Here is a 15,244-nt window from a genome sequence, read left to right as displayed (position 1 = left end):
GATTGAGACTGTGTCTCAAAATACAAGGCTGCTTGGACAAAGACAAAATTGAGTTTCGTTTTAAATTTGAGCATGTGGTTTTCATTCAGGTGCGCACCATAATCCGGAATTTGTGGTCATATTTTCCATATACAACAATGTTTAGTAGTTTTTTTACAACTTTGTATGAACCCATGGGCTGAATAGAGTATATTTTGGAGCCTATGAGTCTCTCACTGACTCACTCTCACTCACTCACACACTCACACTCTTTCTCTCACTCTAACACACACACACACACACACACACACACACACACACACACACACACACACACACACACACACACACACACACACACACACACACACAAGGGGGATTTATGAATTAGTTTAGATGAGATATTTTAGGTTTTCAGACATAAATTATAATCTCCTAAATTGATTTGCAATTAAACTGCAGCACCAAATTTACGTAATCTGAAATTTTAAGAAAATGTAATGTAAAGCATCACAATTAAGGCTCTAATGACTGTTTTATGCAGGTGAACGTGAGAAATGCAGCAGATCAGCACAGTAGAGGTCATCATTTACAGTATGTTTTTGACGAGGAAAGTGAGAGTGCGCTGTATTTCTCCCAGCTTTATTAAGATTCAAGGGGTTGCAGCTCCATAGACGAGATCATTAGAATCAATATTCAATTTGAGAGCAGCTTCTTGTGATGTTGGGTGGCGATGAAGGGAAGAAAAATATGAAAAAAGCAAAGTAAAAGAAAAAAAATTAAAAAAGGAATTATAACAAAGAAGAAAAAAAGGGGGAAAAGAAATATTAAAAAAAAACAAAAATAAAAAAATAAATAATAAAGGGAAATAGAATTATGAAACATTAAAAGAAGAAAATAAATAACAAAGGGAAAAGAGAAATAACAGGTATGAAGATATCAAAATGAAAAAGAAATTACAAAAAAAGGAAAATCTTCTACAGAGGAACAATTTTTCTACTGTGTTGTGAAATATTTCGTGAAAAAAATGAATGAATTAAAATGATGTGCGAATGAAAGAAAATATAAATAAAGCAAGATGGTGGCCAACTATGTCAGCTCCATCTAGATGAGATCATCTCATATCTAATAAATTCTAATTTCTCAACCACCAAGTGCATACATTTTTGCTTAGTAATTAAATCAATATTGTTGTTGTTTTTTTTTTAAATAAAGTCTCATTTAGCACCAGGAGGCGGTGAATATAAAACACTGTCCCTTCAAGAGTCCAGTTCTCATCAGGTTGTTACCTTTAGCAAAGGCTAACCCGGGCACAGACACAGAGCTGAGTGACCTGTTTATTGGTCGGATAGGGAATCGAGAAAAAGCGTTTGCACATTTAAAGAGGGGAGAAAATGTTAAACTAAAACACAGTACAGTACGGAAAAAATAATGGCTGGCAAGGAGCAGGGAGTCCTGAAAAGGGCAGAGATGGGGATTAAGGGATCAGAAACATCAAAAAAGGAAATAAATGGTCCATCAACTTCTGTGTCAGCACAGTCATTGGATGTTGAGTTCTTAATGAGGGTCTCCAGTCATGTTTTCCGCTGGCTCTCTCTCTGTTGCCCCAAATGCACATTAGCTCAGGAGGTAGAGCGTTTGTCTTGGGATCAAGAGATCGCAGGTTCAATTCCCGGCTCCTCCGTGTTATATGTCGAAGTGTCCTCGGGCAAGACACTGAATTGCTAATGCCCCCAATAAGCAGGCTGGCGCCTTGCATGGCTGCACAGTCGCTATTGGTGTGTGAGTGTGTGTTAATGGGTAAGTGTGAAGCACGTTGTAAGGCGCTTTAGCAAGTAATTAACTGTATAAATGCAAAACCATTTACCATTTAACCATTTACGGTTGCGTACTGGATTTTATCACAGGTCTCAAACCTGTTAGTATTTCTGGGTTGGACTCAAACGCCGACACACGAGCAATGTTCAAAAGTGCATTTGGGGCAACAGAACAAACAAAAGGCGCTACGCATATGGGAGGCAAAAGAAAATTTGAACCAAAAACCACAGTGGGTGGATCAAAGACAGGCATCTGGGAGTCAGGCAACAGCAACATGCAGGATGCCACATAATATTGGAAAGTTTAACCTTTTAGGATTCAAGATATGATGACCTTTTCAAAATATACTCATCAAAGAAAAATTAAGATCACCAATTACATCCCATAGGCATCTTTAAATCTGTTGAATGTCTCCAAAAGTAGCTTTGCTAAATTCAAGACAATCCAGAAATCCCCAAATTTAAAATATTTTCTTGAAAACACACAACAGTTAAAAAAAAAAATCCACCTTTAAAGCATGTCGTTCAATTTTCCTTCTTGTAATTTGTTAATTTTGCGGCAAAACTCCCCTTTAAAAATAAACAGACTCGTTAAATTTCCAATATGGCAGTTAGCCTCTAACCTTTTGATTGACACCATTCTTGGCCAATAGAAGGCTTTTTTTTCACGGTGCACAGGCCGCCTTAGCCTATACTGGGCTTTTTGATAAAAAGGGAGATCGTCTCTTGATGCTCCAAAAATCTTCAGCCAGTGGTAATCTACTCGAATGATGACAGACAAATTTCTAACATGATTGTATGTCATGATTACTGATTCGGGGAACCTGCGGCTGCCCAGGTGGTGCCAACAGCCCTGGTCGCTGATTGGCTTCTTGCCACTTTTTAAAACTCCCGGCTCCCCGTTACCGGCGTCTGATCGTTGCAAACCTTCAGCTCCCGCTAAGGCAAGCCTTCCGAACCTGACTCCCTGTTTTTTGACTCCCGTACGTTTCCCGGATTCGACCCGTTTCCGTTTGATCACGTCTCTGCTCCTGCGCCCCTGTAACCCGACCTGCTTTTCACTCTTCGACACCGCTATTGCTCGCCAGAGAAGTGCCACTTCCGCGTCCCGAGCGACCTGCTCCCCACAATCAACGATGACTGGCTCGTGGGTGCCAGCTTATGTCTCTTTTCAAATAAAACTAAGAAACTAACGCAATTGGGTTTCCGTCTCCGTTCCTGGTTCATGACATTGTAAGCCATTTATGCCAAACCAACTGTTTCAAATCAAACAATATATGTCCTCCCCCAAAATATTTTTACTGCAAAATTGAGCGCCAAAAGTTATTTTCTAGAGAAAACAAGTTTTAAAAACTTTGCTCTATTTGTCAACAACCCACTTTAGGTGGTGCAGAAGCATAGTGCCGAATCAGATTCATACAACAAACAGTGGGTTACCTTTCGGGCACGATTTAGTACACAGGAAGCCGGGTTGCAAGGCAAAAATAATGTTCCAGTATGCAGGCTAAGAGTCGGTGGACTAGTAACCCCAGTTAGTGAAGGCAACAGTTATAGTTTGTCAGGGCAAGCAAAGGTTCGGTACACTGAAATAAAAAATACACTGAGTGCTTGGGAAACAACACAGAAAACAACAAACTAGTACAGAACCAACCAGATAGAGTGTTTAAATGGTGATGAGGGAGAGTTGTGGTAGGAGGTTAAATCAAGACAAGTGAGGATGAAAATTGAACCAGGAAGTGAGTGACCAAGTGAGGTAAGGTTGTAAAGAGAGAGAGAGAGAGAGAGAGAGGGGGGGGGGGGAGAGAGAGTGAGAGAACCTGAGTGCAAGACTGTGAGACTGTTCAGGTATCCTTCCATCAATCCAGTTGGGTGTTTTATCTTAAATCTCTGAATAAAACAAACAAGGTTTAAGATCAGGTAATTGTGTAATTTTGTAACTGTAATCCTGTGCAGTCCTTTGAGACATTTTTGTGATTAAGGGCTATATAAATAAATTTGACTTGACTTGACAATAAGAGACAAGAGACATTAATATAGCTAAAGAGTAGATGTTAAGTTTGGGCCTGATTCTCATCTGCTCAAAACTTCACCAACTCTCATTTTATCCACAGAATTGATGGGGGAAGGAACAAATAAAAACTATATGCTTACAAAGAAACAACAAACAAAAAAATTGCAGCTTTACTCCATGGGTAAATGGTTGATTGGTCTGAACAGGTCAGGTCCCCAATGATAAAATTGATAAAATTATTTGAAGCAAGTAAAATACTACTTAACTGTAAGAGTTTCTGTAATACTCAATATTTGAGCTGCATTATAACTTTACAATAGTCTTATCAAACCCTTTTCAGAAACACCAAGTTAAAATTGACAAATAGTAAATTCTATTGTTCATGTTGGCCTACCAAAGTTCTGCAGAGGCATTGAAATTCTGGATCTTCTTTTAATGAGTAGCCGAATAACGCAGCATGTGTTTCAACAGTTGAGTTACAAAATGTTATTAATAACGCGTTACAATCCTTGTTACTGAAAAAAAGTAATTTTGTTCCTAACGCGTTACACTCCTTGTTACTGGAAAAAAAAAGTAGTTTTGTTCCAGGAGCGTGTTTCGTTGGAACTTATTATTCCCAACACTGCATTCATTTTCAATTTTCTAAAATCTTAGATGCAGATCTGGTCAATTGTCTTTTTGAACTTGTAGGTTGGTAATCTCACTTTTAATCACATTTTGCAATAATATATGCCTCATTTCACACCTATAATAATCGATTCACAACCAGGTTGTTGATATGTTAGCATTGTTCCAGCTCAGGCCTGTTTCTTTTGTATTCTGGTCCCAGGGACTTTCACTGCCTACACAAGCTTAAGAATTGCTTAACGCTGCAGAAAGATGTCAGACATCGCTACAAAAAATTTAACTGGATGCTGGTGCCTTCTGGTTGTCTAACACTTAATACCACATGCATGTAATATTGCTGTAATCTGTCAAACAGAATCTTGCAAGTTTGAAAATTTGCGAACTTAAACTGGTGACCTCACTTACAGGGTACGACGGGTGCTTGGAATCCTTAAATATGCATGAAATTCTTGGCGTCTATCCCAACAAGTCTACTTAAAAATTGACACCAACTCTGCTCTCAGGTGGTTTGCCATTGCATTTCCTCTTCCCTCTCAATTAACTGGCATTAGTTTGTATAGCATTGTCCTGTGAAGCATTAAAGCCCCCATGGGTTGCACCCAAAAGGACAGGTGCATGTTTCACCTAAACAGGACATTATAATATATGTATTGGTGCAAGGATTACGTAAATACTAGGGACATTGATTATGGGCCATGCAAAAAAATTAAGGTAGTGTTTCCCAGTGGTAAATTCTAATGGGAAGAACTTGCTTCACTTAAAAATGCAAGCTATATATTGCTGTCATGTTTACCCGACACCTACAGTATGTCACCAAAGTTGTCTGCAGAGATTTCTTTATAATGTTTAAAAGAACATCACTAAAGAAACATTGCTTTGCCACAATGAAAAGAAGAATGTCAACAAAGGCCATGGCTTACTGGAAAGATATCCTTTAGTCTGATGAGACAAAGATTAATTTATTTGGCTCAGATGGTGAAAAGCATGTGTGGCGGCAACCAGGAGTACCGTAAATTCCGGACTATAAGCCGCTACTTTTTTTCCAAACGTTCAACCCTGTGGCTTATTCAGTGATGCGGCCAATTTATGTAATTTTTCTAACAGCCGCCAGCGGCGCTTGAGTTCAAGGCACATGACGCAGCTTACATGCTAAACGCAATCGAACAGTCCGATAAAGAAAGAAACAGAGCTACAGCACGCAAAGTTTACCTTGCGAGCGTGTTGCTAGCGTGTTTTTGAATAAGGGAGCATAGGACGACGTTTATATGACAAAGTCTCTTTCCCATACTAAAGGGGGACAACTTCGATGACGACAGTTATAGGGAGGAGGATGAGAATGTTTTACCTTGGTTTGGTTTAAACAAATTTATTGACACTAATAACAGAAAACAATCATGACAATCTCAACAGCAATTAAGTACATTCACAATATTATATTTCAATATGACGTTTTTAACAGCAAACACAATGTGAGGTTTGAACAACTCTTCTCGAAAATCTTAATAGCAATCAAGCATATTCACAATTTCATTATATAACATCTTTGTTAGTGTCAATAGATCCGTCCAGGCCAAAGTCGATTGTCTTTGGTCTGAACAAATCCACCGACACCAACAGCAGCAAAACAAACACGACAATCTCAACAGCCATCAAGCATATTCACAATTTTGTTATATCTGACAATATGACGTGACGATATGACGTTTTAACATTTTTTCCTGACATTTTCAACATCAATTAATTGTGTAAAGGGCAATACTATTGTGCAAGGGCATAACTCTGCCATCCCACCCTCCCAAGCAGCATCCTTCCAGTCCTCTGTGTGGGTCCTCTCCCTTCTTACTTCTACTTTCCACAACCCAGGCCATTGCTGCCGGGACCCCCACAGTGTAGCTCCGGTTCCCCCCTCCGGGTGGGTGCAGACGATACTTCTTTATGGCTGCGTCCTAGGCCCGCCGCTCGCAGATTGTATGGTATCTGCAGCCATTTGGAGCACAGCCACGGGGGGGGTCTGCCTGCACCTCCATACCAGCAGGTTTCTGCAGGTCCAGATGGCGGCGAGAGTGAGCCAGTCCCTGGCAAAGTCGTTCCGAGACCTCCTCGACCGACTCACCCCGTAAAGCACGTGCTGTACATCAGGGACCTCCCCTGCTGGCAAGTCCGGGAACTTTCCTAGTTGGTCGGCCATTGTCCACAAGTCCTCGGCAGCGTTGCACTCACAAAAAAGGTGCGTCACCGACTCCTGGGCGCCACAGCCAGGTCGAGGGCATGTCGGAGTCGCTGACATTCCTCGGTGGTGCATTACGGCTCTGACTGGGAGAACCTCATGAGCCACCATCCATGACAAGTCTCGTAGTCTGTTTGGGAGGGCAGGATGATTCACGTTGCTCCAAACCGTTGTAGGTTCGCCAAACGCAAGCCCCCGCACAGGACTTACTGTTGCTCGCCCTTGCACAATAGCAATAAGGGCCCTGTGGTTTTGTAAAGTGTGACATTCTTGTGTTTCCAAATCAAACTTCTTTAAAAAATCCCAAATAAAGAGATGTGTTGGTGGCAAGTTAAATGAAACTGGAATCAAACGATTGTTTGGTTCAAGCTTTAGCTTCCGCAAATATGACCCCATCCAAAACCGGGTCATCGCTTGACTTTTCGGGTTGTTGGGTGGGCCCACAGCGTTTTGGAAGTGGAGAGAGACATATTTGCTTCCCAGGAAAAGCTGGAGGTCAGGCACTCCTTTCCCCTCTTTTTCCTTTTTCTTTTTCATTGCATCTCTTTTTATCCTTTCCCACTTTGAGCCCCAGACAAAGCGAAAGATGGCTCGGTCCAGTTGTAACAGCACGTTTCTTTTGGGCATAAAAACTAAACTGATTGACAAAAGCAGTGGGAGGATGATCGCTTTGATGATTAGGACCTTCCCCTCTATTGTCAGTTTTCTTAGTGACCAAAAAACAAGTCTTTGCTTAACTTTCCTTGTCACGTCATCCCAGTTGGTCTCGCCTCCTCCATCCGCATTGAATTTTATCCCTAGGATTTTCTGGTCTGTCTTTAACACTGTCAGTGGGAGTCCTGCCTTATGTACGGTATGGTTTTTTTTAACAGACACTTCAACCGTATTGCGAGCGTCTTGTTAGTAGCGTTTTGCTACCCTTCACAGGCACGGTTTGGGATGAAAGTTATAATATTATTATTAAAGCTTTGAAAACTCTCTCGGTGTACCGTCTTTCTTTGTAAATATGTGTAACCATGTATAAAATGTGTTTGCAACTGTATATTTTTGTAATGTATTTATTTGTATTTATTTTGGACACATATTCTGATAAGTCTTGCACTGACCAATTAAAAAGAAGGGGCGTAACAGACGCGGGGGATGACGGGAAGTGGGGACCGGTAAAGGTGAGGGTTTGTGGACACGGCAGACAAAGGGGGATATATATTTTTCCCACCCTTACCTTTGGAAATATACACTTTTTTCCCTTGGATTACTTTTAATGGGACCTGGACTGTGCAGGTCTGCATCAAATCTTAACTACCGGTATCATTTTCTTTTCATTTTACCGGCTGTGGTATTTAAACTGTGTGCTTTGTGTTTATGGTGGATGAGTCGGCATGTGCCGATAACGAAGAAGTGTCAGCATCGGTCAGCCGCCTATGAGGTTTGGATTTTTGCAATCCGGAGATGGAATAGGAGCTTGCTCTGTCTACTCCATGCATCGGCCCGGTATTGCAGTACCTCCGGGAACGGTGCATTCGAACTGATCGCTGCATGGCTCTGCGGCTAGGACCTTGGATTGGCCTCTTGGCTGAGAGCAAATGTCTCGGCCCTTTGGCTTTGTAGCGTATTATGGTTTGACCGATAACGGATAATGGTTAATTGATAAAGAATATAGAACAATAAACCTTACAAAATCCCCCCTTATGGACTATGTGCTTCAATGAAGGACATTGGCTCTGTGGCTAGGACCTTGACTCAGCCTCTTGGCTGAGAGCAAGTGTCTCGGCCCCTTGGCTTTGTAGCGTATTATGATATGACTGATAACGGATAATGGATAATTGATAAAGAATATAGAACAATAAACCTTACAAAATCCCCCCTTCAGTTAAAATCGCGGGACTCAAAGTAGGGTTTGCTTTAATTATGTGATTGTGTTACATGTTTTAATATGGGCGCATGCGGCTTATATACAGGTGAGGCTAGTGTAAGTACAAAAACGGTTATCCCCTTAAAATGTGGTGGGTGCGGCTTATAATCAGGTGCGCTCTATAGTCCGGATTTTACGGTACAAACATGTTTGTGTCGTGCCTAAAGTCATGCATGGTGTTGCATTTCATTAAGGGAAAAACAAATTCAAGTATATACTATGAAAAACTGGAGGAGAGAATGAACCCCTCCCTCCAGAGACTGGGTCGCAGGGCAATGTTTCATCCTGATAATAACCCCAAATACACTTGTAAGATGACCAAGGCTTTTCTAACGGAGCTATGGGTAAAGGAGTTGGACTGGCCAAGCATGTCTCCAGATCTAAATCCAATAGAACACCTTTGAGGCCTCCTCAAGTGGAATGTGGTGAAGCACAAGCTCTTGAATACCCCCTAGCTTGGTCATGATGTCATGGAGGAGTGAAAGAAATGAAATGATGAAATGATCTGCATTTATATAGCGCTTTTCAAGTCAATGTCTTCCCAAAGCGCTTTTACAGTGTGCTTCACATTTCCCAATAGCGGCCTTGTATTGCAGCCATGTAAGACGCTAACCTGCTTATTGGGGGTATTAGGGGTTCAGTGTCTTACCCAAGGACACTTCGACATGTAACACGGACAAGCCGGGATTCGAACTGGGATCCCTTGATCCCAAGACGAGCGCTCTACCTCCTGAGCTACTGCCGCCTTCCAGTGGCAATTTGTGAGGCTCTAGTTGTATCCATGGCCAGGAGGAGCAACATGGTCCTGCAAAATCATGGTGGCCACACAAAAATATTGAACTTTGGGAACTTTTACTCAAGCATGTACCCACTTTTGTTACCAGGGTTTTAGCTACAAATGGCTTTATTTTGAGTTTTTGGAGAGTGAATATACATTTACACTGCCATATAAGCTTTACACAGACTGCATTTCATTGTGTCAAGATTATTTTCCTACAGTGTTGTTCAGTTAAATATTATGATGAAATCCCTGCAGAAATGTGAAGGGTGTACTGACTATTATTACACCATCTCTTGATCTAAAACCTAAATGAGGGCAAGTAAAAACTCAAACCCTCAGCATGAGGAATTTAAGACACGTTGAGAAGAGGCTGCACATAAGTTAATTCCCCTTCCTGGGCATCAACTAACAATACACAGACATCATCAACATGAAATACAGGTCATTGATAAACTCTAGAATATAAGTGTGTTTTAAGCCTAGATTCAAATAGTTCCACTGAGGTTGCAGATCGAATCTCAGAGGGCAGAGCATTCCACAGCATCGGGGCTCTTGAGAATGCTCTCGAACCTGCCGTTTTCCTCTTGGCTCTTGGGTTAACGAGTAGACCAGCATTTTCCCGGGCGAATGATCGGAGCAGAAACATAGGGGGCGTTTAAATCTGAAACGTATTAGTTATTACACAATTTTGTATGACACCAACAGAACAAATCTTAAACTGACGGAGCCAGTGTAGGTCAGCTGAAATTGGTGTAATGTGATCAAACTTTCTTGTCTTAGTTAAAAGCCTTGCTGCATTATTTTGTACCAGCTGCAAGTTCTTGATGCTAGACTTCAGGAGAGCGAAAGTAGTAGTACAGTCATCGAGATGGGAGTTAAAAGTCCATAGAATGACTTTTTGCAATGTTGCAAATGTGGAAAAAAGCGGTTCTAGTAATATTCTTAACTGGAAGGATAGGACAGGGTCTAATGACCAAGTCACTCTGGGTGATATTACATTTGTCAATTTTTAGAGTAGTGTTTGAGAACAAGTATTTAGATGGACTAATAATTAATATTTCAGTCTTTTCAGGGCTTATAAATGTCTCGATAAATTCAGATTCAGATTCAGATTCAGATCTACTTTATTGTCATTCTAGTACACGTGTATACAGAACGAAATGTCGATACATCTGACCCGCACAGTTTCCTTGAATGTACAGATATAAATAAAATGTTGTATTGAGTTGGAGTATTGAGTACTAATAATATACTAAATAATTATGGCTATGTATAGTATTTTACAGTAGCGCAAATAGTGCAAGAGGAGCAGCTAACCAGATGTGCAAAATGGGCAGTCGGGTAAACAAGTCAGGTAAACAGTAACAATAACACTGTAACAATAACGCTGTAAGTACAATAGTGCAGAGAAACAGATGTGCAAGGAGTGGCTAGCTATAAAGAACTGCCAGTAGTGCCAAAAAGTCAAACAAAACCAACAGATGTACAGATTAGCAGCAGTTTAGATTTACTATGTGTTTGATTGACCATTTAACAGTCTAATGGCCAGGGGGACAAGACTATTGTGGAACCTGGTGGTCCTGCACCGCACACTGCAGTACCTCTTCCCAGAGGCTAGCAGAGTGAACAGACCATGATGGGGGTGAGAGGGGTCCCTGATAATGTTCTTAGCTTGGGATAGGCAGCGCTTCTGGCCAATGTCCTGAATGGAGGGGAGAGAAGTCCCGATGATTTTCTCTGCTGTCCTCGTCACCCTCCTCACACTACCCCAGTCGGAAGCGCTGCAGCCTCCACACCACACAGAGATACAGCTGGTCAGGATACTCTCTATGGTGCCCCTGTAGAATGTGATGAGGGAGGGTGGGGGCAGGTGGGCTCTCCTCATCCTCCGCAGGAAGTACAGGCGCCGCTGTGCCCTCTTAACCAGTGATGCAGCGTTCACGGACCAGGTGAGTTTGTTTGTGATGTGCACCCCTAGGAACTTGATGCTGCTGACAACCTCCACAGCCTTGTTGTTGATGAAAAGTGGGGCATGGTTGGGCTGGTTTTTCCTGAAGTCGACAATGATCTCTTTAGTTTTGTCAATATTCAGGACCAGGCTAAGATTAAAAATTGCATATGTCAATCGCAGATATGTTTGTGGCTTGGCAAAATACATGATTAACGCCAGATTACTTCTTTCAAAGGTACTGGAGAAATCAAAAAATTGCCTTTGAAAGTCCTTAATACGTGCTTGAACTTGGTCATTAAAAAGGTGTACGAACCCTGAACTTAAGTCCATCCTTTTGCCAATTTGTCCGTCCATTTATGTTTTTATCCATCAATTTCCCAGGGTACTTTTATAATGCAATAGAGTTTAAGGCAGGGAAACCTGATTATTTCATACATTAAATAATACATTTTACACACAAGGTACAACTTGTTTCTCACACCACAACCCTGTTGAGTATTATTCGTTCAGAAGCACTTTTAAAAGCATTTAAACTAATGGAGATAAAGTTAATCAATCTCTAATTGTACGCTTTCTAGAACTTCAATCTTCTGTGCTGAGATTAAGTATTTACAGTATACTTGGGGTGTCACCTTACTGCTAGTGTATATTAATGCGGGGGTTAAAACCCACTCATCATGTTTGCATTGAACAATGGTCTCCACAAATTAAACAGTCATCTATCTACCTACCTACCTACCTACCTACCTACCTACCTACCTACCTACCTACCTACCTACCTACCTACCTACCTACCTACCTACCTACCTACCTACCTACCTACCTAAACACCCACCCACCCATGGTCTCCTTCCATTTACTTCTGCTCTGTAGATCCTATTCAATATTCGTTCCTCATCCATCCTTTCCATGTGTCCAAAGCAACCGAGTACTCTCTTATCCACACGCTGGCTCAGTTCCACTACTGCTCCAGTTCTGTCCCTCACAATCTTATTTCTCAATCGATCCAATCTTGTCACTCCTCACATACTCCTCAAGCACTTCATCTCAAAAAAATTTAATCTGCTTCTCAAATCTGCGTTCAGTGTCCAAGTCTCTGCACCATACAACACAGTTGGAACAATCACACTCTCATACAGTTCTCTCTTAACATCCATACTCATACTCTTGTTACTCATTACTCATCTCAGAGCACCCAAAAGCCTGCTTCCTTGATTCACTTTGTGCAATACCTCACACTCCATTCCACCAACTGCAGCCACATCACAACCCAAGTACCTAAAGCTTTCAACTTCTTCCAGCACCTGTCCATTCAACTTCATTTCCAACGCCATGCCCACTCTATCTTTGTGAACACTTCATCAACTTACTCTTCCCAAAATTACCACATAACTTACGCCTATCACACACTTCCAAACTCCATTACCAACCTTCTCAATGTTTCTTCAGCATCAGCCACAAGTGCTGTCATCTGCAAACACCAACTGACTTACCTGCCACACCGTTCCACTGTTATCCGTCATCTCTACACCTCTGCCAAATACTCTTGCATTCACCTCTCACACCACACCATGCATGTACACATTAAACAGCCATAGCAAAATCACACACCCCTGTATCACATCAGTCACCACAGGGAACACCAGTAAACACAATACATATCAAAATTAATAGTAAGAATAATCCGAACTGTAAAAAATTTTCTTCACTCCATGTATTGATCCTTTGGACTAAAAACCATTGCATTGAGTAAAGTAATTGTTGTATGGTAATGCTTCTACCTTTGAGATACTCGAGAGGCAAGACATTTGAGATATGTGAATTTTTTTAATCAAAATTTTTGACTGACACACGATACATTTGTGATACGAAAATCTTGGATGTACGGGGGTGATATCCAAATTTCAAGGATTTCCAGACTTAACACTCGAGACCGCTCTGCTTGTTGAATTCTCAATGTTGGGATTCCAAGCATCATTAAACTGCAAAGATCGATCTTTCCTCCACTAGCAAGTTTTCTCTTGGTTACTAGTTTGTTTACTAACTTTGTAACCTGACATAATTGACTGCAGGTGACCAGTCTAAGCGCTGATTGGCTATTGCTGACTCTGAAGCACAGGAATTTGGTTTGATTCATTCTTTGCTGTATTTTTCATGTGACAGTTGCACCACCCGACATACAACTGGGCCAAGCCGCACTAACCACACCGACTTGAATTCAAACGCACCGTCTCAAACACACACTCCACGTTGTGTCCTGGTAGTATTGTTAAAAAATAACAAAAACGAAAAAATATTGGACGCTTTTTGACACACTGGTTAGCCAAAGAAATTCTGAATAGAATGAAGTGTATTCCACTTTGACCCCAAAATAAACCTGCGTAACGCAACTCATGATTCATCTTTACGCACCCTTATTACACATAAGTGTGCACAATAGTGATAGAGACCCGGAAAGAGAATTCAAACATTTACAACTCCTACAAAATGACTAAACAATGGCCAACGTAAGTCAAGTCAAGTCATGTTTATTTGTTTAGCCCTTAATCAAAAAGAGTCTCTAACACAGATCAAAGACTATTGCAGACTATTATGACACCATCCCCTCATCTAAAACCTACATGAGGGCAAATATTACACATATCAACATAAGATATTGGCTATTCAATAGAATAGAAGTGTGTTTTAAGCTTAGATTTAAACATTTCCACTGAGGTTGCAGATCGTATCTCAGGGGGAAGAGCATTCCACAGCACCGGGGCCCGAAAGGAGAACACTCTCGAACCTGCAGATCTCTTCTTGGCTCTTCGAATCACTAGTAGACCAGCGTTTACAGAGCGAAGGCTCGGGACCGGAACATAGGGGTACATTAAATCTGAAACATATGAGGGAGCAAGTCCATGCATGATTTTGTATAATACCAACAGAACCTTAAAATCACATCTTAAGCTAACAAGGAGCCAATGCAGGTTAGCTAAAATCGGGGTAATGCAATCAAACTTTCTTGTCTTAGTTAAAAGCCTAGCTGCAGCATTTTGTACCAGCTGAAGGCTCTTGATTTGGACTTTAGGAGACCGGAGAGTAGTGCATTACAGTAATCGAGACGGGAGGTAACAGACACGTGAATTATAATCTCCGCATGAGACAGCATAGGGCGAATTTTAGCAATGTTGGGAAGATGGAAGAAAGCTGTTCTAGTAATATTCTTAACGTGTGTTTGAAAGGACAGTTCGGGGTCAAAAAAGACACCTACATTTTTGACTGAGTCACACTGGGTGATATTACATTTGTCAAAGTTCAGAGCAGTTTTTGAGAACAAATCAAGGCATTTAGATGGACCAATAACTAACATTTCGGTCTTTTCAGAGTTAAGGCGCAAGAAGTTGAGTGACATCCATTCTTTTATCTCAGTGAGGCAGGCCTCCAAATTTCCACAGTTTGGTGTGGCAGATTCCTCCATTGGAAGATATAGTTGAGTGTTATCTGTGTAGCAATGGAAACTGATATTATACTTGCGAATAATATCACCTAAGCATGTCCTAGCTGATCACCATCTTTAAAGAAGCATGTGAATGCTGAAAAGAAGGGGGCCAAGTACTGAACCCTGCGGAACACCACAGGTAACACTAAAGGGCTCAGATATCATTTCACCATATTTAACACAGTGTGTCCTATCTGAGAGGTAGGATCTGAACCATAAGAGGATGGTTCCTGAGAGACCAATCGATTTTTCCAACCGTTCTAGTAAGATATTATGGTCCACAGTGTCAAAGGCAGCACTATGGTCCAGCACCAGCAAGAGTGATGAAACGCCCAAGTCTATTGCCAGTAGAAGATCATTGGTTACCTTAATCAGGGCTGTCTCAGTAGAGTGGTTAGCCCTGAATCCTGATTGCATTGATTCAAAAAGAATGTTCTCGGATATTTACACAGTTGCAA

At 41.3% G+C, this 15,244-nt stretch overlaps 1 pseudogene; it reads left to right on the top strand.

Annotated features, from left to right (window-relative positions):
• Positions 1-8,089: 8,089 nt before the first annotated feature.
• LOC148373210 (U2 spliceosomal RNA) lies at positions 8,090-8,179 on the top strand (annotated as a pseudogene).
• Positions 8,180-15,244: the final 7,065 nt, after the last annotated feature.

The sequence above is a fragment of the Urocampus carinirostris genome, chromosome 1, assembly GCF_059441175.1.
Source record: "Urocampus carinirostris isolate Australia breed hairy pipefish chromosome 1, RoL_Ucar_1.0, whole genome shotgun sequence".
NCBI classification, from domain to species: domain Eukaryota; kingdom Metazoa; phylum Chordata; class Actinopteri; order Syngnathiformes; family Syngnathidae; genus Urocampus; species Urocampus carinirostris.
The sequence above is the reverse complement of the archived record's forward strand: the minus strand, read 5'-3'. Positions and strand labels throughout refer to the sequence as shown.